At 41.4% G+C, this 7,003-nt stretch overlaps 1 long non-coding RNA gene across 1 annotated transcript; it reads right to left on the bottom strand.

The window, feature by feature from the left end:
* Positions 1-465: 465 nt before the first annotated feature.
* LOC120751288 (uncharacterized) lies at positions 466-6,778 on the bottom strand. Its single transcript, XR_005700359.2, has 3 exons — positions 6,545-6,778; positions 2,294-2,364; positions 466-551 (listed from the first exon to the last, which is right to left on the bottom strand). It is a non-coding gene; the product is annotated as an uncharacterized LOC120751288 (long non-coding RNA).
* Between the last annotated feature and the right edge of the window lie 225 nt (positions 6,779-7,003).

Here is a 7,003-nt window from a genome sequence, read left to right as displayed (position 1 = left end):
GCTAGAAAGTTTGTAGTTAATCCTGGTTTGAGTTTGGGAGTGGACAGATGACCATCTTGCTAATCTTTGCTGTTCATTTCTTTACTGTAATACAACCCAGATGACTGTGGCAAGGAAAAAGAAAATTAAAAAGAAATGTATTTTAAATAGACTGTGCAATGCTACCCAAATGCAGGGTTTGGGGCTTGTTCTGCAATGTATTTGTTAATGTCCTTCTGTTATATCCTGAATAAACACAACTGGTTTTCTATGCTGCAATATTTTTCTCCTGAGATTTAGAAGGCACTCTTCAGAGCCAAGCAGTCTTGCAAACCCTTCACAGATTTTTAAAGCTGAAGGGAACCATTTTAATTATGTAGCCTTATCTCCAGCCTAATACATGAAATAAATGAATACTTAAGAAACAGGTTCAAGACATCCCATTTTATTTCAAAAGAGCAGTAATTATCTGGAACTGATGTATTCATCTTCCTTTCAGGCCACCACCCTGGAGTCTTCTTCTGCCATTTCCAATTTACTGGGCTGGGCATGGATTTAAGCCATTGTTGACCCTGGAAGAAAACCACAGCTATGCCACAGACTGGTTTAGATTTAGGTCAGGGAGTGCAGGGCCCAACTTGAAATGCAGAGGTCAAACTTCAGTTACCAGAAATAATCTTCAGAGCTTTAAAATGGCAAGGATCCAAGGATCCAGTTTTCTCCTCAGTTTGATAAACGCTGCCCTGGAGTAAATCCTGGAGGATTTGTGTACTTTTCATGTATCTAGAGGTATTCAACATCTTTTACAGCTTCCAACAAAAGCAAGCCCTCACTAGCACTAAGGCTACCAAGTGGGCAACTTTGGAGAGGTGGAGATGGGATTTAGTGCCCTGTAACTGTGATGGGCAGACTCAGGAGGTACCAGAGCCCTGCCCCTCTGTGTATTTGCCACAAGAGACTGTAAGACACTAATCCTGCTCTCACATTCTCCACATGCAGGGAAGTGGAGAGATCTGAGTCCTTCAGCTCTCACTCCCTTTTATACCCTCATGATCACAACAAAGATAAAGAAGCAACAAGAAAATTTTGTGTTTAGGGCAGGTTTTAAGAATGAAGATGGGCAGCACTATTTTTTGAAAAAAGGGGAAAAAACCCTTCTGGATGAATTCTGGTGAAGGGCAGCCTACAGCAAGAGAAATCTCTGTTCCCCTCCCTTCCTCACCACCTCTCCTGCCTTCCCACAAATTTCTCCCCGGTTAAAGTGCTCACTGCAGGCAAGCAGGGTCTCAAATTTATGTCTCATCTGAGCTGTAGCTCTTCCGAGCACGATAATGCTCAGTTAACACAATACCATAACACCAGATCAGGTATCATCTGAGGGGGAAAACGTGCCACCTCTGGAGGCACGAATACAACTTCCTCAGCACCTGGGTGTTCTTGGAGAGCTCTTAACTTACTAATTTGTTTTTTAATATATACAGCTATTCAAAAATGGCAGAGGGGGCTGCTGGGTCTGGGAAGAAAATAAGAAACCTTAGCTGAGCAGAGACATGGCTTCAGAATGGATATCCTGAAAAGCATGTCACACAAAACTCACAAAACTCAAACCCTGCTGGGATTTGTTTTCCTCTCTGAGTAAATTATGTGACATGGAGGGAGTGTCCTGCAGGAAACCGAAGCAGGGGATTCCAACTTCAAGTCAAGGAGACAGCAATGGAAAGACAAACCCAGGTATGAGACACTGCCTCTGTTTTCAGCTACAGGTTTGAAGATACCTTGGCTCTTCTCAGCCTCTGACATTAATTGTTTTGGTTTTGTCGCTTCCTTCAGAGCTTGATATGAGAGACAGTGCCTCTGTCCCGAAGGAGAAGCTCTGCTTCCTGTTATTCTTGCCTCTCTCAAATCCTTGTGCTGTGTATCCACAGCAGAACAGCAAATCCACTGCAGTAACCCCAAAGCACCTTTTGGGAAGATATTGATTTTTCCTATTATCCATTTCCTCTCCAGACTCAAACAAGGAAGCGAAAAACCAAGGAAAATATAAAAATCAGTCAGCCTTGCTGTGGATACACACTTGGGACTCCCCTAGCCTTTAGTGGGATCTGTGTTTGCAAATATCCAAAGCCACAACAAGATCCTTCAGTTGTTGTGAGATGAGCTTGAACACTACAGAGCTTTAATCCAGAGCCAGTTTTGGAGGAAAACCATCAAATTATCCAAATACAAAACTTTTTTGCTTTGGCTAATTACACAGCTAGAAAGCTGTTAGAAGTTTTCCAAGCTCTGGAGGTGTTTGAGGCAAGGAGCTGCTTACCTCAGAACTGATGATGTGGGAGAAGGAAGGGAGAGCCTTGTTCTTGATTGCCTCTGGACTTCCTATTTTACCTGTGAGTGGAGGCAGAAATGCTGTGCTGCAAAAAATGTTCTTTACATCCAATTCCCTCTAAAAAAGGTCTATAGCAGCCCCCTCCAAAACACAGAGGAAAAACTCAACTAAATGGTTTCAGCCCCCTCAAGGCTGAGTTCAAGGCTTTGACAAAGACTTTGGGTCACTTCTGATTTCATCCAATGGTATTTGACCAGCCCTAATTGCACCAGCACATCTGGAAATGCTACACTAAGGCCCTGCCAGCACTTTCATTATAAACCCTCCTGTTTTCATGGGTTTGCAACTTTTCCTGAAGAAAAAAAGTAAAGGAACAGCATAAGGGATGAAACTTGATATAAAAGCTTCTCAGCTGGGGAGCAATTTTTGTACGTGTGTTGCAATATTTCAAGGAAATCAAATCAACCCATTTTGAAAATGACAAAAGAATTCATAAGAAGGGGTGGGAAGGTAGAAGAGTGTTTTCTTGAGTTTGCTTTTTTCTTTATTTGAAGCACATAGGGAAAAAAAATATTGCAGCTATAAACCATTTCTCAACTCTGACCTGTGGCTTGGATTAGAGGCTTTGGATAACTCTTTCAAAGGACAGCAAAGGAAAAGAATATTTGCCCTCAGCACCTGCTTAGAAATTACTCTGAGGGAGAAAAACCATCAGTATGTCCCTATTATTTGGAGCAAGGTGATGTGAATTGCTGGAAACTCTGAGAGCAGCCAGGATCTCTACTGCTCTAAAAAAGAGTATGTGCTTGTTTAGTAGCACTGTTTGACAGAGGAATTGCTAGAGCACTATATTTCCTGACATGGAGAGAAGCACTGAGCTCTCTTTCCTGACAATCCTCCAGTCCTTTGGTTTACTCCAAAGCCCCTGGCTGCGGGAAGGTCCCATTCACTGAAGCTTACTTGTGAACACTGAATATATCCACAGGGTAACACTAATTCTGAGGTGAAGATAAATACAAAACACCCATGAACTGGTCACAAAATCAGATTATGGGTAATGAAGGTCTATTTTCACAGTCAGGAAAAGGATTGGCTAAACAAGAAAAACACACAGGGCCTGGGTCCTGCAGGACATTAGGAAGGTACTGCTGAAATGCTTCAGAGAAACATAAAATGGTTTGCGTTGGAAGGGACCTTAAATATATTTCCAACCCCCTGCCATGGGCAGGATACCTCAGGTGGAACTAAGCAGCTGAATCACACAGTATTTAATATATATTTACTGCTAACTGAAGAACTTAGTGGACTTCAGTGTTTCCACAACAACGTCGTGCCCTCTCACTGCAGCGGGAATTTAGACACTTCCACCCAGCTACCTAAATTATCCAGAGCCTCCATCCAGCACTCTGCACCGGGAACCACACGGCCAAAGAAGAATTCTCAAGAAGCAGGAGAATGGAGCACTGTATTTTTTCCTGTACCCACTACACTGACGCAGTGTTAAAAATACTTGCAAAAGTTATTACTGCAGATGACCCTTGGTCCATATATCAGGTTCAGCTTCATCAGAAACACATGAAGGTATATCTGAATTCTTGCACTCTTCCAAGTTATGGGGCAGATGGTAACCCAGCTTGGCTGAAGATCAGTGGTGTAAAATGTTATTTGCAAGTGACCCCCTCTCTGTATTGGCTATTGACAGGCCCCCCTGTCACACAAACAAAGGTCCAGCTGAAGACATTCTCTATTCCATCCCTTCAGGATTGTCCAGACACTCATTGGCTGTAGCAGAAGTTTGAATGCATGTGACCACTAAATCTGAGTGTCTTAGCCTGGAGCTTATTAAAGTTAGTAATTTTATGGAGATGACTTCCAATCCTCATCCACAGCATCCAACAGCTTCTACAGCATAACATCAGCCTCTGTGTTGTATTACATCACATTTGCAACAAACACAGCCAGCTGTGGCAGGTCAGCTGCCACATGGCAGCTTGCAAAAGCACAATAATTTGCTTGTGACCCTGAGCTACAACCCTTAAATAGCTCAGATGCAAATATGCAATTTGTATTCTCACTAATTCAAAGGCACTCAAATTCTAATCTAGGTTGATAAGAACTTGATGGAAGAAGGTTTTTATTACAGTTTTTTTTTTTAAACCTGTCTCTTGTCTAGATGGAGCTGAAAGCACTGTGGAAACATACTGGGAATTATATTCATTATACAATCCAGCCTGGCTAAAATCAGAACATCAATGGCATGTCTTCACTTGGGTGAGCCAAACTGGAAACTGTGGGCTTGGTGACAGCCATTGCACAGGTACAAAACTACTTCTGGATTTATAGTCACAATTCAGGTCACGTGTGATCAAGAAAGATGAACTGGAAATCCGGATGGTGCAGAGAAGAGCACTGGGATTATCTGAGGAATGTGGAACTTCATACACAGGAGGAGAGGCTTGTTTTAAGTATCAGAACAGAAGTTGAAAGTTGATATGTCTATTTAAACTACAGGACAATTTTGGCATGAGGACAAATGGGTACTAACTGTCCATGAATAAATTTCAGATGGACATTAGAAAAGAATTTTAATCTGTCAGAAGAGTGAGGGTTTGAAGCAGCCTTCTCATAGGAGCAGTTATGGCATGAAACCTAACCCCTTTTAGGAAGGAACACACCAAATTTATGAACAGATTATGTTACATGGGAGGCTGAGGTAGCATGTGGCTGAATTGGTTGATCCGTGAGGCTCCATTCAGGCTACCTCTGAAAAATTTTAGAATTCAATTTTTAAATGCCCTTTATACTTTCTGTATGTAATACTTAGTGTAGAAATACTTTCACTTTGCAGCTAAAACCTCTGTTGTGTTATTTCCACCTTGGACAAATAAAGGAAGTACTTGGAAAACCACAGGAAAAGTTGATTTAGTGACATTACAGACACTAAAATAGAAAGATAAGGTAAAAAAAACCAAAAAACCACTCCACGTGCATTCATGGGGTGTTTAACACTCTCTGTAAGATTATTGGTATCAGACTCTCAGGAACAGCTATTTTTATTTTGTCTACTTAGACCCTGACCAATGCGTGCCAAACTCACATGTTACACACAGGGGATGAGAATTAATGCACAATTCAAAGCATGTCAGTGGCAGGCAAAACAGCACAGAGGAGAAATATGTGGAAATAATCAAATAAGCTAGTTTCAGAAATTAAGGCATTGTATCTGCCCAGGACAGTTGTCTAGAATTAGTCATTCTGGAATGGGACCCAGTTCACTTAGATCCCAATTTTGTGGCAGACAACAAACCAGTCCATGTATTGTCTTGGACTGCTCATTATACAGCCCATGAGTTTGTTAAATGCACCTTAATTCAGAAATATTTCTGGACTCTTGTATGTACCACTCAAATTCCATTCTGATCCAAGTTCCAACCTTTCCCAAGTCTATAAGACTTTATTTTCACCAAAGTTTTCTCAAGAGAGCTTTGAAGTCAGAGGTAACAAAGATGAGGTAGTGTCTTCCTCCTAAGGATCTAAGAGCAGCAGTTCTGAAATCAGTTCTCTCTCTGTGGTTATGCTATGCACACCTCTTGGATGAAGGTGCTGGAATTTTTCAGCAGGAAACACACAGACTGAGCAGGCTGAATTTTGGGTTCCCCACCTCACAGGTCCTGCAGGTTCCTGGATCTGAGTTTTTATCTCTATATAGCTCAGCAGCTTTCTCCACAACTGAGATTTAAACAGCCCCACCCCCCCCCACCCCCCCCCAAAAAAAAAAAAAAAAAAAAAAAAGAGTTTTCAGGCTACTTAAAGACATCAGCTCAAAGCAACAGACTGTCCTGGGCCTAAGCAACAAGAAAATTGACACCTGTTAGAAATTAAAAAAGAAAAGATGATGATCTAATTCAAGGGCATGAATGTACAAAATAGGATGGAAAAGACCATTCAGATCAGATTTGGCCTCTGGTCATTGCTCTCCAGTTTTCTTCTGACAGCTTTGCTGCCTGAGCATTATTCAGTAACAAGATCCAAGAAGCAGCATAGTCAAATTGGGTTGTTCCATAAAAACTTTTTCCTTTATCATCTGTCTCTTTCACCACTTTGGTTACTTTAGATCATGGTGTAAGCCTTCTATTTATTTCATGAAGATGTCCACCACCATTTATCAGACACAGCTACATCCACTGGCTGGTAAAGTGCTAAGGACCATCATAAAATTGTGAAGAACTTGGAACTCACCCTGCCATTTCCCATCTGCCTCCAAAAATTCCATCCATTTTGTCAGACATGACTCTGTTCCAGAAGCTCTCCCAATTCTTTTATATCAGCTCATATTTTTCCAGATGTTTTGTGATCTCATCCTCTGCTAATGTCTCCAAGATCTTGCCTACTGTCAAAATCTAACTTTATTGCAAGCCTGCAACTCCCTGATTTCACCTTAGTCCTCTTCGTATGGAATGGGTTTACCTTTGCATTGTTCTTGTCCCTTAGTACTCTTTCCTGTTACAATATGCTCCTAAGTTTTCTTTAGCTGACCAGTATCCTTTTCCGTCATCTCTTTCATGAGATTCAGGTGTGACCAGCTGAGCCCTACAGCTGTCTCCTCTTACTGATGATTTTTTTTTTTTCTTTTTTTTTTTAAGATTGACCCTCAAATCACTTTGGCTTTCAGAATATTTTGTTTTAATTTCTGGCACT

Source organism: Hirundo rustica, chromosome 3 (genome assembly GCF_015227805.2).
Source record: "Hirundo rustica isolate bHirRus1 chromosome 3, bHirRus1.pri.v3, whole genome shotgun sequence".
NCBI lineage: Eukaryota > Metazoa > Chordata > Aves > Passeriformes > Hirundinidae > Hirundo > Hirundo rustica.
Note: the sequence above shows the minus strand (reverse complement) of the source record. Positions and strands in the feature narration are given on the sequence as shown.